Source organism: Squalius cephalus (assembly GCF_949319135.1).
Source record: "Squalius cephalus genome assembly, chromosome: 19".
In the NCBI taxonomy this organism is placed as follows: Eukaryota; Metazoa; Chordata; class Actinopteri; order Cypriniformes; family Leuciscidae; genus Squalius; species Squalius cephalus.
The window spans coordinates 21,153,489-21,175,632 of record NC_137140.1 but is presented as its reverse complement, the minus strand read 5'-3'; the positions used below and the strand labels follow the sequence as shown (position 1 = coordinate 21,175,632).

The following is a 22,144-nucleotide window of genomic DNA, read 5'->3' as shown; positions in this document are numbered from 1 at the left end:
CCACCAGCACTCCCTCAGGGATGAACTTCAATACAGGCCACACCTGGAGCCTCATTTATAACCGTTACGTACGCACAAAACAGGCCCTGAAAGAGGCATACTCCACTTCACACATGGCAGGCTTTGGCTCTGGGTCTGCAGCGGGCTCCAGCTTGCAGTTCATGCTCGTTGCAAGAGCAGGTTCGGACTCCGGGACGAACGCTGGTTCTGGCTCGAGCTCCAGGACGGACATTAAGGCCAGCTCACACACCTGGACAGACTCGGCAGGCTCTGGGTTGTGGTGGACTCGGGCTTGTGGTCCTTGGTGGGCATTGGCACTGGTTCTGGGTTTGTGGCGGGCATGAGGAGCGAGGAAAGACGAGGGAGGAGTACCGTGCAGGTGGTAGCTCCCACTGACAGTAGTAAAAACAGATGGACAGGTGCCGTAGCTCCAGGACATCAGGTGGCAGAACTCCTCCACGTAGTATTCCAGGGGATGGTCATCTCGTGAAAGGGGGAGGAAAAGATCTTTGGGGGAATGATTGGAAAATCCTGCTGTGCTCATCTTGTTGGTCTAACCTTCTGTCTCACTCAGGCTTGGACTCTATGACCAGAACTGAGGTAACTCAAACAGGTTTATTTGTAGCCTGTCAAGCCAAACCTACATCAAGATGTTAAGTCTGGCAACTCTCCATAGACACGGCTCAATCCGAGGGGTGGGATAAACGGCTGTCTTTCTCTGCACGCAATAGGACAGCGCTTCAACCAACCAGTATGAGGTGCCGTCTTGGGCTTAAATCAGGGTTCACCAATCTTGGTCCTGGAGGGCCGCTGTCCTGCAGAGTTTAGCTCCAACCAGCTCCAACACACCTGTTTGAAAGTTTATGCCTAGTGAGACCTTGATTAGCTGGTTCAGGTGTGTTTAATTGGGGTTGGAGCTAAACTCTGCAGGACAGCGGCCCTCCAGGACCGAGATTGGTGAACCCTGGCTTAAATCAAACTTCATTCACGCACACATATATGAAACGCTTGCATACACATACACTAAGTAGTCACACATACATGTATACTGCTGAATGCTCAAACTAATACATATGAAATGCACAACGTCACACCTAAAGTCGCTCATGCACACACACGCAAACTCTACACACGAGACACGCGGAACTCTCCGCGCACATAATCATCTGAGACGCGAACACACACACACACACACACAAACTCAGATGAGTATGTGCGCGGAGAGTTCCGTGCGTCTCGTGTGTTAGTACTACTTAGTATATGTGTATGCAAGCGTTTATATGTGTGCGTGAATGAAGTTTGATTTAAGTTCTAGACGGCGCCTTTTTCCAACAGCAGAGCTAACGTTAGTTGATAGATTCAACTTTTGCCATATCTGGCCGGCAAAAAAATACGAACACATCTTCCTTTTTTAAGAATGCCGTTCTTTGGTCTTTTCTCAAAGAAAAACTTAACTCCAAGTCATAGACTGAAAAAAATATAACTTAACTCCAAGTCCTCCAGAGTCGCGGCCAAAGCCGATTCGAAAGACTGTTCTCCAGCAGCCGCCATTCTTTGTTTTCAAGTAGCAGGGAGAACCATCGCAAATCTGTTGTCATTATGTTAAGCCCGCCCCGCCTACTCTATACACGATGTGATTGGCCTGACCCAATTTAGGTTTTTGCAGCTCAAAAGTAAATGGAGAGTTGCTAGACTACCCTGGCTGCAAAATACATTTTGCTGCCGCTAGGGTGCGTCTAGATTTCTAGGCTAGTTTATTTGCAGATATGGTTGGAAAACAATGCATAAACAGGTAAGTGATGATACTTGAGATTGTTAGCAGATGAGATAGACTTGTATTGTTAACTTTGAGTCTTTGTCTTTTGAGTCATCTCCTTTTGGCTGAATGTGCTGCCCTGTTCCCCTGTTCCCTTGTTCTTTTTAGGGCAAAAAATACTTTTTTTTTTAACTGTTCAATAAAATATCAACATCCAAATTTAAAATTACAGGTCCCTTTGTTATTTATGCACACCCTCACTGAGCAAAGATGAGTCTTTAATTCATATGTCATTTAATTCACTGTTTTCTAGATTAATGGCTGTTGCATTCCTGAAGATGTGCTGTTTGCTCAGGGTTTGTTTGATTCAGAGGTTATTCCCAGCTTATGAATATTCATGTTTAATTAATCTAGTTGTCCTTCACTTATGCTCAAATGACTCATTCTGTTTTAGATTTAATCAGTCATATACTGTACCTATAAGATGTACCTATAAGAATGCAATTCAATTAAAGGAATTCAGCATATTTATCCATAGGCAGCATGTACAGATTTGAAAGCATGTATCTTGTCACAACTCACTATGGGATTTAAGGAATGACATGAGGGTTAGATGATGACAATTTTAATTTTTGGGTGAACAATCCATTTGAAGGTTAGATTAGTCTTATTCATCACAATAGCACCAGAAGTTTTACACTCTATAATGACACCTGTCACCTTGGATGCATGAAGTTTGTTCACTAACTGGTACTGCATTATATCGAAACATTATATTGCTTGTTTACCTTTTGTTCCATTTCACCTGTTTACTTGCGTCCCCTGCCCTGCAGTGGCTGTGATGCGGAAGAGAGTGTGTGTTCGTACTTGGCAGTTGATGCCATAACATTTTCCTTCAGTCTGTGTCAAGACCTGCACATTATTGTGGCTTGTTTGTTTCATTAAGCCATCAGGAACTGCTTCTTTGGATGTTTAATTTTTATATTTTATCCACCTTACAGATTATTTTTAATGTAAAGGTCATTTTTAACTTTTAACTGTGTCAGCCGCTTCCATTTATTTTAACTGTACAAAACAGTCCGTTATGCTGCTGCTTGATGTTGCAAACTGCATTTGTTATTATGTTATTTTAATTTATTATCTTAAAATTAAACACACTAGTTTGGACCAGTGAATTGCACACCCACTGATCTATACCTTTATCCTGGACTAATACTAGGCTTCATGATTTAAAAAAATAAAAATAAAATAGTGGCGTGCAGGGATAGACTCTTTTAAAAAAACTGCAGTTTTCCTTAAAAAAAAAGAAAAAAGGAATAGTCCATTTTTGATTTCATGGTGACTTTAAGCATTGACTAAGTGCTATATAAAGTAAAAATATTATTAAAGTCCCCATGAAATCAAAATGGAAGTTTTTTGGCTTTTAGTATGAATGTGTTAGCCTTTAAGGTAGTGTGCTCCAAAACAATGACAGAATTCACATTTAGAAGATATAAGCATTCAAAACTTACACGTAACGAAAACGTATCGGGCCCATTTGAATTGTGCACAGAATGCTATATTTTAAAGCGATATGGAAGAGATTAGGAGGAGAAACGGTTAGAGATCAGGAGGAAACTGCGGCTTTACAGATCATGCATATGATCATGTGATGTCCTGAGGGGGTGACTGCCACTGCATATAAAATAAAACAGCTTTTTCTAGCAGACTGATGAGTGTAAACTCTCATGTGAATGTACATTACTTTAAATTTCTCAAAACTGCTGTTCATTTCTGTTTAAAACCTTTTAATTAGCAAAAAGTCTGCGTGCACCTTTAAGTCAGAAGGGCAGCGGTGAGGCTCTTCAATGATGCGGCGGGATGTTGACGGGTGCCTCCCGCGCTGTCATTCGCCTCACATGACAACAGTTTGAAAGAGTGCAGTCATCTAAGTATTTTACAGTGTTAGTCCTGTAGAGAGCGGTAGATCGTTTTATTAAATTGTTTTATACGCTCCCTGTGGTACTGTACATGAGTGGGACTGGGGAGGAGGGAGGAGCGATCGTAGTATTTCTCTTCATTTCAAATCCCTGTCGTGGCAGCACGGGCAAGGCAGAGGACTTTTCTCCCCCCTTCAAACTAAGGGGAAAACCCACCACCAAGAGCTTAGTGCACGTCCTAAAGAGCAAACCGAGGACTTTAGGAAGAGGACACATTAGTTTGAAGACACGCTGCGGTGGTATCGGTTCACTGTGTGCACTAGTGTCTCCACACTTGCACTGGATACACGAAGCAGGACGTTTTCACTTATCTGCGACGCCGACTCGCAGGAACCCCACGATCTCCCTGAAACCCGCCAAACATTCACACGGTGAGTCGCGCGCTGTGCGTGTTTATTTACTGCTCTCGCGCCTATGTAACATTCCTTCGCGTTCCTCTGCCCTAGCAAGCTAATTCCAGTGTACGCTAGCTGCATGGTTTGACAGGTCAGCGGTCCTAAAGCTAAATGATTCATTCCCATGGCTCCTCACTGTAAGACACCACAGGCTTTAGTGCACGCGGTCTTTTGCATTCAAACGGCTGACATTGTACAGGTTGCCGGCGAGGAGTGTCTTGCTGTATGTAGGGCCTAGTTTCAGGCACATACTGTACTAACAGACATATTGTTGCCCCGTTTCTACTGGTACAGTACAGTATGTGCCTGCTACACACACACACATACTGAAGCTTGCATGTGTTGGGCTGATGGGTTCACTTCAGGTGCTCTTTTCCAATCTATTCACCGGATAACGTTGCCAGAAGGTACAGTACCAACAGGTCAGTTGGTTAAGAGATGAACATTTCATTAGTCTGCTCACTGTTTGAAAAGTTTGTGTGAACTGTTTACAGAGTAAACTGATTATGCAATATGCAGCTTCAGGCTACCTTAATTATTTTTTCATTTAAATAGAATGAGCTTCGATAGTTATTTTACAAGTGAAACATATAATATGCATGTGAAAGTGGTAGTCTTTTATTTTTATTTTTACAAGACAATATATTACAGGTATACAAGACTTGATTTAATTATTATAGACAATTTCCCATTTTACATATGTGGAATTGCTTTAAGATATTTTGATTAATGCAATTAACTTAAGCACATTCTTTAAAGTGAAATTTAATTACGTTCAAAGTGATTCATACCAATGTGACCTGTTTTTAATAACTAAGTAGCCTAATTGCTTCTTGAATTGTCAGGGAACATGCAATTTACTTTCAAGTGGACTTTTAAGGACTTTTAAGCATGTGTGAGTGAGTAACCACCTGTTTTGATATTCTGTAATGTTTCTAAAGAGAAGTTCATCTAAATGCTGAATTACCTGATGGATACTGTCGACAAATATGTATGTGATATATGTGAGCACATCTTGCTAGATTTGAGCTATAAAGCCAGTCAAGGATGAGTTGCAATCATTGTCCAACGGTAGCTTGGCTTGTTGTGTCGGGCCCTGATGAGTTTTTAATGGGGAGGAAGTGAACTCCCCTGGCCCCTCTCCTTGCAGCCCGCCATACCATTGCCCCTTGCTATATAGGTCAACACTGAGCAGTGACATTGAGTTAAGGCTTTGCAGCTGAAGTTGAAATCCCAGTCAATATGATGCTAAAGCAGACACTCAAAAAGCATGCTGGGTACTTTAAATGGTTTTGAGGTTTGACAGTCTAACAATGATGGGTTTGAAGTATGAGAATGGTTAGGTTGTGGCCACTTCTATAAACCCACCAGGCACTTGGAAATTCTTGAAGGGTTTTCAATCCTTTGTGTCATATTTCAGATGTCCCGATTATTTGATTTGTTTATTGCTGCCACATCACACCCAACCTCATTCAGTTTTACACCTCAGTTGGCTGATTTTCACAGTTTTTTTCAGTTGGCTTTGATTTGATTATGTAAGGCATTTGCGCATTGAAGTATACAAAGCTGAAAACCATAGCACCGTCATTTGTGTTTGTTCACTCTGGTGTAAAATAATTTCTAGTGTAAGTAGCAGAATGCACGTGTTAAGGCTGTGACCTATAGTTTATCACAGCGTGCTGTATGTGCCATGCATTTTTATCTAAAACACACACACTAGAAAGCTGATAAGTCCATTTTGTAAAACATCAACCAACGTTATCGCTCAGGATTTTATTATTTTTGTAAAAAGATGCAAAATGTTGTACCTTAGATTGCAGCAGTTTACTGTAAATGACATCTGCTTTTAAAGACAATACCCAGCCTCTTTATATATAGAATCATTTAAATTATAATATAGTGTGGTAACATGATATAACCTCAAAATATGATGTTCTTTTATCACTTTAAAGGTCCCGTTTTTCGTGTGTTTTTGAAGCTTTGATTGTGTTTACAGTGTGCAATATAACGTGTTCATGTTTCGCGTGTAAAAAAACACAGTATTTTTCACACAATTTACTCACACTGTTTTCACTGTCCTAAGAACGGGCTGATGACTTCCTTGTTCTATGAAGACCCTCCTTCAGAAATACGTAACGAGTTCTGATTGTGCCAGCGGTTCCTGTGTTGTGATTCGACAGCAGCTTAGCGCACGTTGCCCGGAAAGGTCACGCCTCTTACCATAACGTGGAGATGTATGCGCTCAGTGTTATTGTAAACATGTCTCTAAGTACAGCGTCCCTGGGAAGGCCAAACTAAGGTGATTTGACTCCGGGATGAAAATAACAGCGTCTCGACGACATGGCGACAAACACACTCTACAAACGCAACTCTTCCGCTTCTCCGTGGGAGCACAACAAGACCACGCCCCATTTTTTTGTGTATTCCTGTGGGCGGAGGTTAGTCAAAAAACTGTTCTAGCGACGTCATTAAAGAAGGAAGTAGAGGGATGTAGTCCAAACTGGCCGTTCAATGTAGGCGACTTCTGTTAAATAAAATATCTCGCTTGGCATTGAACTTTGAGCTTTATAATTTTACAGATATTATTTATACCAGGGCTCTCAAGTGTCACGCATTGAGCGTGACAGTCACTCATTTCGGTCTTTTGTCACGCACTCCCGGTCACATTGTATTTCTCACGCGGAAAAACTATTTATAATATATTTAATATTCCGCAGCGCCCAAAACTTCTCTGGCCGCGCCACTCTCACTATGAAACCAGCAAGAATCAAGCCAGTTTGCTCCCTCCCATATTCTTAGTCGAGCCTGTCATTTATCAGCCAATCAAAAAAAAGAAAGTGGCTACACAATAGCCAATCAGAAAATAGCACTATTGTATCTGGGTTAGATTTAACCCAACAACCAATGAAAAAAAAGCATATTCTGGAATTGTTCACGTGATTCTCAAAGTGCGTCAAACGTCAAAGTTTCGTTCACCCCACAGAGGAAACCACTGGAGCTCCGAGCATCACTTTGAGCACAGAGTTAGTCATGATCTCCTGTTGTAATGTTACAACAAATTCACAACTTGTTTGACACAAACAGACAACTTGACTGCTGTTAGAGAATGTTTCCCAGATAATTAGCGTCAGTTTTTCGTGAGTGTCTAACTTAGCCAACAGTTTTACAGCCTGTTCACTGACAACACCTGCTCAGAACAAGTAGTCTAGGCCTAGTCATATTTTCATTATCACACGATGACTGACATATTGTCACATTATAAACATCTCTCTCTCCAAATAGGCTTAAATTTTATTAGCACTAAATAAATTAAAGTGTATTGCATAGTCAATGTTATAGGTCACTTTTAAAATCATGTCATATTTTATAATTATATCCTGGCCATGGATGCATTAATCATTGCATCTGTCTTTCAAATATGTCAGGTAAAAAGCAATTAAGCATCCTCTCATTCGCCCTGAGAGGAGAGTCCCCTAAAAAGGCCAGGTTAGAGGATGCTGTCCCAGAGAAGGTGGCGAAAAGGGTAGGAGAGGAGACAGAGGAAGAGAGTGCAGGTGGAAGGCAACAATTCCAAAAAGGCAACAAACACTTACAATAAACAACACCAGTTATAATATCTCAATCTTACTCTCTCTCAATCTCACTCTCTCTCAATCTCTCTCTCTCACACACACACGCACGTGTACATGTGGAAATTGAATAAAAACACTAAGAATAATATTATTAATGAAACACCCCCATTCCCGCGACCCATCCAACCAAACCCCCCCCCCCGGGATGTCACTCTTGCCTGTCTTCAAAACTTGTGACCCCTGTTATACTCTAACAACAACATTACACATTAACTAAAGTTTGAAACATGGGATCACGAAGAACGGGACCTTTAAAGGAATGATTCACCCAGAAATTAAAATTCTGTGTTTATTCACCCTCATTTTATTCTAAACCCATGACATTCTTTTTCCTTGCCTCTCTTTTCAATTTAATAAAATTGAGTCAGGACTTGGACATTCAAAAAGCAAATTAAAGCAAACCCTGGTGCGATTGCTCTGTTAGTGCGGTTCATTTGAATAAGTGTGAACGTTGCCATCTGAACCCTGGTGCGGGCCAAACAAGCGGACAGAGACTGCTGAAACAGCGAACACGTAATACGCATGCGTGAACATGCAAAAACATGCATGTTATCACCGTTTTCACAAATTCACGTTTTTGTTGTTTACATGGAGATGGTAAAGGCATAGTTTTCAAAACCTTGCACCTTGAATCCCATTTTCAGGCCCCCAAAACGCCATTTTCGTGTAAATAGACGGCCAAAACAACGCATAGCCTACGTTTTTAAAGGGGTGGTTGATTGCGATTTCACTTTTTTCATTTTAAATAGTGTGTACTGTTGCTGCTGGTGTATGAACAGTATCTGCAAAGTTGCTGCGCTGAAAGTTCAACGTAAGCAGAGATATCTTCTTTTAAAAATCAGGAAGTTTAATGCCTACAAAAACGACTCGAATGGGACTACAACGAGATACTTCCCGGGTTTTATACGTAACTAACCCACATCAACCCTCCCTCCGGAATATGCAAAAAAGGGGGCATGGTCATATTTCTGCGGCTTTGTCGAAGAGGAAGAGTTATAGTGGAGAGCTGTAGCTATGCCGTCGAAATTGTGTTATTTTCACCCAGCTGTCAGGTCTTCTGTGTTCGGGCTTCCTACGGACGCTGTAGTTCGTCAACAATGGCTAAAATTTATGTTTGATTATGTTCCTGAAAATTACAATCGTAATTTAGCTCTCTGTGCTGCGCATTTTACGGAAGACAGCTTCCAGAATCTCCACGAATTCAATGCCGGATTCAACAAGAAACTGTTACTAAAACATGAAGCAGTTCCAACTTTAAAACCAGAGGCAGCAGTTGTTGGGCCACAACCTGTAAGTAAGACTTAATAATTTTAAATGTATTTAATTTCAGACGTAATGTTTTAGTTTTATCAAGGACGTAAACAAATGCCAGCGCTGGCTTTAGTAGCCACTTAGTTCGTGTGTCTATGACAAACGCGTACAAACATTTTGTACCTGAATTTGTAATTATGTACTAATTTTGTAAATGTATTTTCCATGTATACTTTATGACGTAATTTTTCGATTTGATCAAGAACGTAAACCAACGCTGTTTGTTTATAGTAGCCAGTTAGTTCGATGCTATTTTGTGTGTATAAGACAAACGTGTATAAAGTTCAAAAAATTATATGTAATCGATAAAACAATAACTTTAAAAAAACGGTATTACTCAGTCATGTATATTAAATGTTTAATCAGGAGAAAATCGTATCTCAAAAGCTAACAAGCAGCAGTAGCATTTTCAAGTAACAGAGTATCGAAATTCTATTAGAGTATCTAATAATAGTAGAATAGAATAATAATAGAAAAATGTACCATTCAGAAACGTTTTGTAAGAGCCGTGTTTGCAGAGGTTCTGCTTGACTCTCTTTATTGCTGCTTTCTAGGTCTGATTCTGGCTCAAACTGATACGGCAGTATTGACACCATTATTTACATTTGACCGGAGCACATGCAACTTTCGCCCGTAAAGGTAATGGGCGTGAAGTTTCCGCACAACGTGCACTACGCAGTTTAGCCAATTACAATACACCGGCCCAACTAACCAATCTGAGCCCATTGCCTGTTTCTGAGGGAGTGGTTTCATAGAATCAGGAAGTCAACCGGTCGTTCAAATGACAGAGGAGAAAACGGCTTACAATAAAGGTGAAATTTATGAAAAATAAGGCTTTAAAAAAAAAACAACAACCCGAAGACATGTTATATTGCACCCCATAAACACAATCATGCAAAGAAAAAAAGCAGTAAACCACCCCTTTAACCATACCCTAGTAAACATACCCTAAAAGCTAGCGTTTAAATCTAAATATTCAAAAGGAGACTATATGTCTATCAGGGATGTGATTTTTCCATATTCAGAATTGCAAAATGGCCTTAAACAATTACTAAATGTTATGTTTTCTAATACATTTATGTCATTCACTGATTGCTCCTGACAGCGCCATCTACGGGTCACCCATAGCATGTTGGGTTCAAAGTGGCAAATTCGAGTAAGAATATGCGCTGAAACCGCGTTACCAGTTTCCCGGTAACTTTTCTTTAAATTAATTGTGCAAATGCGTCGTTGTGAGAATGTGAGATGGCTTAGTGCGATCATATATACATAACGCTCTGCATGATACAGAGTAAAGTTTCATTTACAGTTTCAATTCACAGTAAATACTAGTCTGCAAGCACTGTGTGTTTGAGTCACTTTGGGAACGCAACGTGCACCAAGCATCTAATGAAAATTGTTTATAGATCTGTTGTTGTCAACAAAGCGAAGCGTCTCCCTGTAGTTTTCCACCAAAATGAAAGCTCAGTGGTTTAACGTTTGAAAGCAAAGAAATGAGGACAACCGTAAATATTAGTATTGCAATTATACTGTTTTTCTGTAAAATAATAATAAAGATATTTCTTTATTATTATTATTATTATTGTTATTGTTATTAATAATAATTTATAAGAACAAATACAAATTAACACTTTTAATACTTTTATTATAAATTATTGTTTTTATTACAAATTAATACTATTATAACATATATTTTATTATAATATAATATATTATTATGATCAAATACTCAATTTAACAAAATATACATTTTTAATAAAAATCATAATAATAATCCTTATTTTTTTCTTGTAAGCTTATCACATGCCTGGTCTGTATAAATAGGGTTTCCACACACAGAGAAATCATCTCAAATGACCATAATTATGTTTAGCACAGCATTCCTTTTATGTGTTGGAGCATTAAAAGGGGTCCTGTACAACTTCCTGCTTTTTCTTTTTAAAGATAATTACATGTTTTTAGCTGTAACATAGCCTTGGCTTTGCTGTGTGTCAGCTGCTACATAATTCATGGCTGCGCTAACTGTGCTAACCTCTTTCTTTGACTGTCTTCTCAGCAGATGCATGGTGGCAAATGCCAAAACTGAACTTTGACTTTGGTCTAAAACGTTTGTGGAGGGCAGTTCGGCTTCAGTTCTGATAAGCACAACCACTGTCCTATGAAACATGAATTTATCGCCACTCTGTATAATCACCCGTGAACGTCACCCACCGCTGTTCTGGCCCCTTTGAGATAACGTTGCCCACACAATCATCATGGACCTGCATGCACACAGATACACGCGCACACACTCCGTCAGTTTGTTATACACAAAAAGCTATCTCTGTCTTTCACTGTCCTTTTCTTTCAGGCCAACTCCCGACTGTATTTGATCTTTTTTGTCTTTAGTTTCTGTTATTGGTTTGTTCATGTGGTTTCCATGTCAGTGAGAGACTTCAGCTGAGATCTGGCCTTATTACAAAAATCGTCCCCTCGCCTCACACATACACGACCGCAAAGGGCGGCATGCGAGCAAGACGAAAGTATATACTAGCCTTTATAAGAACAGAGTCTCGAGAGGCGTTTTTTAAAAAAGCCACACTTCACACTAATTAACAGCCCTAAATCTCAGACAGCCTTTTAATCTGGTCTTAGTGGCTTCCTCCCTGTTGCTCTTTTGGCTCGGAAATGTGCTGGTTTATTTTTTGCGTTGTAAATGGTGCAAAGAATACGTTCAATTCACTGACTGGAGGTACTCTCAGCCCAGCATGGAATTAAACTATATAGAATAACATTGGATGTTGGGAATTGTAGATTTGATGTATCTATGAATCTTTTATCTGTTTGTTAACAACAAAGTGTGTAACAGGTGCTAGACCTTTTGTAGCTGTTGAGAGCTGAATGTGTTAATAGATTGTACCTCCACAGTACAGAAAAAAATGGTTACCTCTACACTGTAAAAAGTGAATAGTTTTCTCAACTTAAAAAATTACTTCAATTGGTAACACCTAAAGACATTAAGTTTTCTCAACTTAAATTATCATGTTTTATCATGAAAAACGTGATAATTTAAGTTGAGAACTTAATTTCTTTTGGTGTTACCAATTGAAGTAATTTTTTTAAGTTGATCCAACTGTTCACTTTTTACAGTGTAGCTTAATTCCTCCCACTGTGTGTAGATAGCATGGTTTTTTAGATTTAGTATGTTAGGTGTGAGAACAACAAACATTTCTGTGCTCCTCTGTAGTATAAAAAGTAACAATTTTTATTATATCATTATTATGTCTTATTATATCATTATTATGTCTTATAGAGTGCTGCAGGATTGATGTAATTTTGTTGGCCAACTTGTAAGTTGGCATCACCCTGGTTCCCTCGACAAAAAGCCAACAGGATATTTCCATTGAGTTTTGGATTATTGCAGAAATTAAGCTCTGTGATCAAGAAAGGTTTATGATTTTTACAAAGTTTGTTCATAGAGTTAATATTTGCATTTTGAAGCCTAAATGCAATCGCCTAAAGTAAACAGATAAAAGTAGGATATAAATATACTTCACCGTGGTCACATGGCTTCTCTCAATCTTCAAGTTGAAAAGTATGATTTAGAATAGTTTGCAAGAGAGTGAGTATAAACACAACACGACTATAAAAGTAGACTGGTGAGTAGATGAGTTTTCCAGTTTGATGTGATGACATTTAATGTCCCTGACAACCTCTGTAGTCTCATTTAGCCGTTTGTTATCAACCACCTTTTTCAAGACACATAAAAGCCTAAAAATCCTAAGTGGGGGAGCACTGATGTATTTTATGTCATCGAATAAAACGTGAAAATATATTGAGCTTGTGTAACCACAGACCTTTTTTCAGGCATTTAACCAAAAGCCTATTCAGAAAACCCATTGACTTCAGCACGATGGAACTGTAAGTCATTCCTCATTCCTGCAGATCTGCTTAATTGTAGTCTTGGAATGGTATGAGATACGTGTTGAACTATTCTGTCAATGGGAGGTGCACAACGAGTCAGATTTGTGGACAAAAGAGAATTCTTCTGAAAACGCAAGTCAGATGTATTGATAAAAGGCATGATTCAACAGCAGAAAAATGCATTCATCACCACTTCCATTTTGAGTCATCTTAGGTAATGTATAACTTCTATAGATAGACTAAAATGGATGACAAGTAAGTTGGCAGAAAATCAAAATCCTGGGAGTTATGGGAGTGCCACCGTCCTCAATATTGAAAGTAAAGTTAGGCAATGTTTTGTTTGCACTACGTGAATTGCAGATCTGCATCTTTTTGTGCTTCTATTATGTTATTTTGTATTGTAATGTGTTATAAAAGTGAGGCATTTTTGCAGATGACCTTGGCATCATTTTTTCTGGGAGGTCTGGGTCATTGAAATGATCTTGAATCGGATTTTACTATGAAACTGTTAATGTGAGGAAGGCATTCTACTTTTTAGGAGGTCTTTTCTTATATAAACTTTCATGCTTGAGAAATTCATCTGAACCGTTTCCAGGAGCTGAGGGTTTGGCAGCGATGCTGTGCCACACCTCATGATCATTTACCTTTTATTATGCCTTTGATATTTAGGCCATCAGTTACACCAGATGCCTATTTGTACCACTAAATGCCTCCATATAAAAACCCAGAAAGTAGCTGCTGTCATTTATTTTAATCCTGAAAAACCAGCCTGTGATATTTTTTTGGGCTATTGTGAACTTGCATGTCAGCCCATGCTGTTTGCTGCTTGTATAGCTTGTAAGTGTTTACAGAAAAATATGAATGATGATTGTAGTTTATTTTTATTTTTTATTATTGTGTGTGTGTGTGGTTCAGCTGTATGAAAACTGACAGCTCTCTTGCTGCAAGCCAATATGTCTTCCTTTAATTTACAGCACATTGTCACAGTTGGATGCAACTCTTGTTTATGGTCACATTTTTGACATCTCTCAAAGTAGCCATAGACTGAGAGAATTCAAATGTTCCTTGATCCTTTGACAGTTAAGAGTTCGGTATACTATAAAAATACCCTGTAAGTTTCAAAACTTTCATGTTATTCCAAAAACAGATTTTATTGAAACCAAGGCCAGCAAACGACAGGATCTAAAAAGTGGAGACTTGTGACGTCACACTTCAGCTTTGGCCACGCCCACTGGAACGCTAGTGAACGAGAAAAGATCGATACAGGATCAATAATACCATTAACTTCCAAACAATTCTAATGCTAGGATAGTGGAGTTTTTTTCACAACAATGTGAATGTCTCAGCAGTGCATTATTTGTTTGTATTCAGTGTATTTCACTGGATTATTTGGTAAATTTCGGCGCAGGCTTTGCAAACAGACTTTTATGATATGGATCTGCCAGCAACGCCACAAACATGTAAGTAGTCATGTTTATTCTAATGCCTGATCACAAACATGTAAGTAGTCATGTTTATTCTAATGCCTGATCTGTGATCAGTGATTTATGATGTAATTATTCAAGTTCAGACAGATCATCTCTCAAAATATTGTTCAATACTTTTTATGCATCAGTAAATCAAGCCAGTGACTAAACAATCAACTTCAGATTGTTTCTCTTAGTAGGATGAAAATAATCTTATTTAAACTGTGATTAAATTGTATAAAGAAAACAATCAAAGAACGCTCCCTTTTTCCAGTTGCCCAAGCTGTCAATCAAACAGCGCAAGTTTATCTGGACACTTGCCAAAACTCGTTGAAACCAATCATCACAAAATCATGACACTGTTACAATGTACAGTACAACAAAGCTTTTACTGTATTTACATCGTCTTTGCATTGTTATTTGGTGAAAGCCAGAGTTGTAAAGTCCAGGTTCAGAAAGTAAAAGTCCTCCTCAGTATTTTGTTCCAATCACCTGGATTTGCTAATTAGCACCGTTTTTCAGCCAGGGGATAGAACTAATTAGTGAAATCAGCTGGCTGAGTTCATGGGTGGAATAAATATATGGCAGGACTTTTTGGACTTTACACCTCTGGTGAAAGCATTCGTGAGAGTGCCGAAATTGCGTTGAAATGATAAGATCTTTTCATACGCGATCAACAGACTGTCTGTCATCTGCTCAATGCTCATCACTGCAACCTTTCATGTGATGGGAATAGATCATTATGATCAATACTTTTCACGATTCCTTAATCTCGATAGCTGTAAAAACGTAGTAAAAGTTTTAGAGAGAGTTCCACATGTAATACTAGCTATTTTATTTGCAAACATGTCAGCCAATCACAGCAGTGGGCGTTTACAGTCTCACAACAGACACGCCCCTTAAAAACAGAGTGTTTAAATCAGAGGCTAAAATCAGGCTAGGAAAAATGCCTTTTATTTATTAATTATGACAATTTTTGATGTTAAAATCATACTAACATTATAAGCGCACCCCAGGAAACATTATAAAATAATAAAATAATCCAGTCTATGACCCCTTCAAAGATTTTTTTTTTTTTTATCTCAAGAGAGGTTTGTGAATGAGTTTTCACAGATAGATGTGTCATATAATGGTGGTGAAAAAGTGGTGTTTTCCAGTGGATTATCTCTTGAAATTAATCTTCAACATGGCAGAATGACATTTCCTTTAAGTTCACCCCAAAATGTAAATTCTCTGTTTTAAATCTATATGACCCTTTTCCCCCCTGCAGATCATAAAATATGTTTTGAGAAATGGCAATATTGTGTCTAAAATGTAAGTCACTTAATATTGTTTATTAAACTATTAAAATAAAATCAATATCGCATTTGCAATTGTGCTGATATTTTGGGGGGAAAATGGCACTCTTTGTGTGACTGCTTATCTATATCATATGATAAATAGCCTTAACAGACAATTAATACAGGGGTGTTTGTTGCTGCATTTAAATAGAGTAAATCACGCAGTTGAGAGCGTGCACTCTAAATGCTGCGCACGTTCAGTAGTCTAACCTAAACCGAAAAGGGTTAACTCTCTTGCCGAGTTTTTGTTTGGTGTTTGCAAAGTGAGGGACATAGGGGAGCGCGGGGCACAACCTAACGCAGGGCTAGTTGTAACACGCTTGTTTTAAATACTTCCGCACATGCTTGGATGACGAAACTTTGTGTATTTACTAGTTGCCATATCAACACTATATAGAAAAATAAATTCCGCCAAAAATTTTTTTTTTGGAAGATATCCATAGACATTTATTAAACCATAGCAAAAGTACATTTCTTACTTAAGTTAATTTTTCAACTCTATTTTTTGTGTTTATTTAAAATAAGACAAATCTGATATTATTTTAATCTCCAAGATGTTATTTAACAGTTGAGATAGTTATTTAATGCTTCGCTAACTAGCAGAAGACACTAGCAGGGTTTAAATCCCAGTTGTGCAGGCGAGGGCATGTTGTAACACTGCGTTACAATGTGCCCCTATTAGAAATATGCTATTATATTCTATACTTTTATTAATTTTATTGAGAAAACGTGAGAAAAAGGTGAATAAAGTCAATGTTCAGAAATTACTAATTATTTATTTGTTTTGAACTATGTTGTATAGCTGTGTTTTCATGGGTTCGTAGTCAAAACTCAAAAATGAGTTTATATTTAATTATTAAAAATTGCCATTATTTTATATGAAAAAGTTTTTAATTGTATTTTATTTAGAAAATATTTTTATTTTGTTTTGTATATTTTTTTTATTAGATCAGATAACATTTTAAGCTGTCATATGTTATGTTACAATGTGCCCCACACATGTTACAATGTACCCCACCTATGGGGCATGTTGTCACATTTCACTTCCATTCTTTCGGGGTATATCAAGAAAAAAGTATACTGTATTAATAAAACAAAAACACATAATTGTACTAGACATGTGGGAAATTAATGTGGGAAAATTAAATACTCTGAACCATAAGTAGATTTACACAAACTGAGAAAGTCAAAAAGCGTTACTTTGTGCCCCGCTCTCCCCTACTCGATAATGTCAGATTTCACATCATTAAAACAATTACGATATTATTGTAGATGATATCGCACACTCCTATGTTGCAGTATACTTTTTCTACGGTTTGGAGCAACTTATTCTAGCCAGGCCTGATGTAAAACTAACTGGATGCAGGCTCCAGCAGCGGGCTGAGGATTGATCTTGGCAGCTTACTGCACCTGCAGAATATGTGTGATATTCTGTGAGAAAAGGAACAAGGGTTGAGTACTGAGGTGAGATTTCATTTCATAACGAAGACTGGTAGAGAAGGAGATCACATCTTCAGATTACATACACCGACAGAGGATTCATGGAGCCTGCATAAAGGGAACAGGAAAATCAACATTACAACTGCTCTTTTGGTTGTTTCTGCTGCTGTTGCTATTGCCTTGAGTTCACTATCATTTGTCAACTTGTCCAGATTACGATCTCCCTTGAACACCTGTTGCTTTTTCCCCTATGGTTTCCTCTTTGGTTTGACCAAGCAAACATATGGATATTTTATTTAAACTTATTGTATTTGAATATTTGGGCTCATAAAAAATGAATATTCAATTATTCGTTTATTTAATGAGAAATGATTTAATCGGTTAACGAGAGAGATGCTATTTTTTAATCATTAAGTTTTTGTCTCTATTTCTGAACAAGGTTATAATTAGGCAATATACACAACAAGTGTACATTATATATTTTGTGTTCTTTTAGCCAAACTGATAACACTGTACCATAATAATATTTCACGAGTTTGCTTACCCAGATTAATTAAACTACTTCGGTTAAACGTATTTGGCTTGCTGTCCGCAGTGGAGACGAGAGGCTTGAGAAAGCAGCTTCAAATAGACTTCTTGTGCTTCGAATAGAAGTTTGTATGGGTGCTTGTCTATTTTTTTTTTTTTTTTTTGTGTCACTGAGAGTTGAAAGCCATTTAACTTAGGGTAAACCACTGCGCTTGTCACTGGCCCTTTTTACCCAGCCGTCCAATTATAGTGGAGGAGGGGTGGGACAAATACTACACCGACCAACCATCCTACTTGAACAAAAATGGAGACGTTAATATTGCTGATAACAACCAAAGTGTCTTCTGCGAAGCGCTCTCAAACGCCCCCCAGCTGGGCGTTTTCAGAAGAGCACCTGGCTTTTTTTGTTTAGCTGGCTAAAACGCTTTGGTGGACACACTTTAATAGAATATTTTTTGTTAGGCATATATGGCCACTAACAAAAAGTGCAACTGTTTTCTTTTTATGTGAAATGTTAAATACCATTTTAATTAAACGGTAGAGTTATGTGACGTCGTTCTATGGAGGCGTGTTTAGGGTAGTGTTGCAGGGCTACTGACCTGAGAGAGGAAATACAACCTGATTTTGGGCTTGGTGCTTGAGGTTCGAGGCTATTGGCCCCACCCGGCACATTGTTACTGTAGCCCTTGCTCATAGGCTACTGGCCCGTTTGTGGAAAAGTGGCTAATGTTTGCACACAACATGTTGATTAATTTTTAATTTCATTTTGTTCAAAGTAATTCCAAACTTTGCAGCTCCTAGAAGCAGAAGACGACATTCTGTGATTAAATACAATCTTGTTTAAACACTACACAGCGCAACCCAATGCATTTAGGCTAGTTATAACTGTGAGTAGTATTTTTATTTTTTGAATAATTATTGCAGATTGAATATTCGTGAAAACCTCAACTCTTCTGTTCACCTGTCTGTCTATCTGCCTGTTTTGACTAGTCTGTCTGTCTTTTCTGACTAGTATTTCTTTCTTTTCTGTCTATCTGCCTTTTCTGGTTTGTCTGTCTGTCTTTCTGTCTGTCATTTCTGACTATTCCTCTGTCTGTCTGTCTGTTTTTTTCAAAAATAAAAATTGTTTTTGCTAAAAATGTAGAGACTGTTTTGTGTGCATCTCTTGTGCTGGCTCTTGGTATGAATTCTATAGAAAGGTGTATTGCTGGGTGTAATATTGATGCTGTAGGTTATAACCTCACTTTGCAACATTCAGTAGGCCTATGTTTCATCTCTGGAAAGCTGCCGATGGTCAAGCTTCATTAACTTCAACAGATACTGTAGGGAACGAGTTTTTCTGGATCAGGATTTCGTTAAGGAGAGTTCCCTGCCCACTGTTTTGTGGGACAAAGTGAGCTGTCATCACATTCACCACCACTCTTGTGTGGAGTTAATGTCACGCAGTCTTCATTTTCTAACTTTAGTCATCTTCAACGGGACTGGCTAGTTCAGGTGTGTATTTTGCATCCAAATAACCAAATATGTTAGCAACTGCCTGTGCTATACTACAACAATATGCTACATTAACATTCAAAAGAGTTTTTAAATATTTTTAAAGAAATATCTTGTGTTCACCAAAGCTGCTCATTTCATTACTATTTTTAATATCAAGTAAATATTCAATTTTAAGCACATCCCGCAGTAGACTGTATTTTACGACAGTCATGTTGCATGCATTGATGTTAAGTTTGGGCTTTTAAGGAGGGGGAAAGTTTTTAATGCATCCTTGCTGAATAAAAGTGTTTAAAAAATCTTACTGACCCAAAACCCTGTGTATATAAAACAATATTAAGTCTCTGTTGTTCATGATAAAGTCTATATTTAATATTTAGTGCTTAATTCAATATTTATTATGCGATCATTCTAAATTATTTTTAGTAAAGTTATTCAAGTTCAAGTTCAAATTCGATTGTTCTAGAGTAAATAGAGAGTGGTGAGTATTTAGAGATTGAGTTAAAGAAGCCTGAACACTGGTATGGCATTGATTTGGACAAGGCCAGTGGTTGTGTTATAGTAGGCTGTGATTCATGGGAAGTAGAGGAGGGAGATGGCATGGCGTGGAGACCCCTCGCTGAATGACCCTGAACCAGTGAAACCTGAAGCAGCTGTGTAGAGAGCAGCCAAGTAGTTCTGTGAGCTGACCCACCCGTAAGACACCACCGCCATAAACATTTTTATTCAAGCTGTTTCCACACTTGAATCTGTTGCTTGGCTTGAACTGAGTATAATTCCACGCTTCTCTCTTCCCTAATAGGTCTCTTTTCACATTGTACTTTTAGGTTTGAATGGCGCTACGTTTGGCCATCTTTTTCAATTGGTGCAGTTCAAATGGTGCACTTATGCAATATCTACACAGTCAGATTATGCAACCATTATACAACCTATTTATATAGTTATTTATTTTAGCCAATATTGCTTACAATACTGTATGCTTTGGCAATGTAGTTTTTTACTGTGCCAATAAATCATTTTGAACATTAATGTTAAAGTGTCTGAATTCAAAAATATTGTGCCTTTTATGTATTCTAGTTAGCTGTAGCCTACATGTTGCAAAGATTGTCCAGTTTTGTTTATAAATCATCTTGGTACTAAGTACAGTCTAAATACTAACCAAGAATATTATTTTATTTGATTGATGTCTGTCCACACGATCTCATGGCAGGTTACGGTCTTAATTTATATCTTAGTGTGTTTCTAAAAAAAGTATGTGCATTAGGTATGTGTTTCTAAATGTGCAGTAGGTATGGCCGTGTCCATCTGGCTGAGGTATGTGGTGTAACGTCACCTGCAGATCGGCCATCCTTGACCCAGTTTAATCTCAAACCTGTGTTTAATAACATAAGTGGAGCCGTGGACTATATCATGAATGTTGTTGATGCAAGGCATGTCTTTAATAACGGCCCGGAGCTTTAGGTCATTGCCTCCTTGTGACCATCAGACCATGAACGATTTCAGAAGTTGACATCAAAAGACACCGTAAGCCAAAATTGTGGCTGCAGTATCACATCAGATGAAATCAGGCTACATTATAATGTAAAAAGCAGCATATAGTCATGCCATAATTACCTGATAGCATAGAAGGTACGAGCCATCCATTTATAGCTGTCATAATTCCCTTACACTTTTCTAGAGCAAACATCTGCAGCTTGGTATGTCTGCCTGAAAGCCAGAGCCTTGCTCATCTGACTTAAACTAGTGGTAAAAGCAAAGGGGAAAAATAGGTCATGCCTTTGAGAAGCAATACTTTATCTGAAAATGAAAAAGGTGTCAAATGTTAGCTGCCTCGCTCTCTGGCTGCTATACCGAGTAGAGATGGGAGAGCTGTTTGACTTGGCATGCAGACTGGGCCCCATTTTGGCTTTCACCCTAGCAGATCAATCTCCACATTTTTTTTTCTCTGTGCGTGAAAGCTTTTTCTATTGCTTTTTTATTTTGTCTTGAGGCTGTTTAATCAATCAGAAATAAAATGATTATAAATTTAACAAAAAGGTGAACATTACTAAGAGAAAAGGAGTTGTGTTGTGATTAGAAGGTCTGGTTGATTTAGATTTAGTTCCTCCATTGGGCAACAAGCGACCACCAGCGTAAGCGCGACGACTTCGGCTTTGTCCAATGATATTCCCAGTGTCCAGGTCTTTGATGAACACGCCAAGTCTTTTTCGGACGGCCAGGCTTCTGTTTTGGCATCCTATTCTGGTCTTGTCCAGGCGTCCACATCATCGCCGCTTTTGGAATTCAGGTTTGTGGGAGACGGAGCAGATGTCCAGCAAATTGGAACCGTCGTTCAGCAACCAGGTCCACTTAGCGCTCGACTCAAGGTGCGGCGGTATACTTCTTCGTTGGTTGGCTGACGTTGTGTTCAGCATCTCCTTCACTCGTGATCATACTGCCCAAAAAGTAAATCGTTCAACTTTGTCAATGCGTTTTAAACCAAAGAAAAACTCCAAGGCACTCTCCTGGGATGTTAAAAATGCCTTTATTTTATGGCATAGTCAAAAAAGACTTTTAAAATGACTCCAACGCGTTTCAGCACACTGGCCTTCGTCAGGGAATCAAACAGCTGTGAAGGATTAAAAAAACCCCAATGATCGACTCCTCCCACTAGAAACAAAACTACAAACATGGGTGTCTGATTTGTCAATGCGTTGTTGGCCAATGGATATTAGAATGTTTGATTGAGAGTAGCCAATGCACATGATCTTCATCTTGGGTGCACTAATTCTTAAGGCCGTGTTATACTTTCCACATGCACTAGGGTCCGCGTGGCGTAAAAGTCGTCATCAGGGTGTACGTGGAGGCTATTTGCGGGCATCCGCGTGCCTCCCATTTTTTGTGCCCACGCAGACAAGTAC

The 22,144-nt window shown here is 38.5% G+C and overlaps 1 protein-coding gene across 2 annotated transcripts in view; it reads left to right on the top strand.

The window, feature by feature from the left end:
* The first annotated feature begins 3,652 nt into the window (after window positions 1-3,652).
* Window positions 3,653-22,144, top strand: part of thrab (thyroid hormone receptor alpha b) — a 166,096-nt gene continuing 147,604 nt past the window's right edge. For both annotated transcript variants that reach the window (XM_079850511.1, XM_079850512.1), the window contains exon 1: window positions 3,653-4,106. The gene's annotated coding sequence lies outside the window, so the exon portion shown is untranslated. The remainder of the gene's footprint in view (window positions 4,107-22,144) is intronic.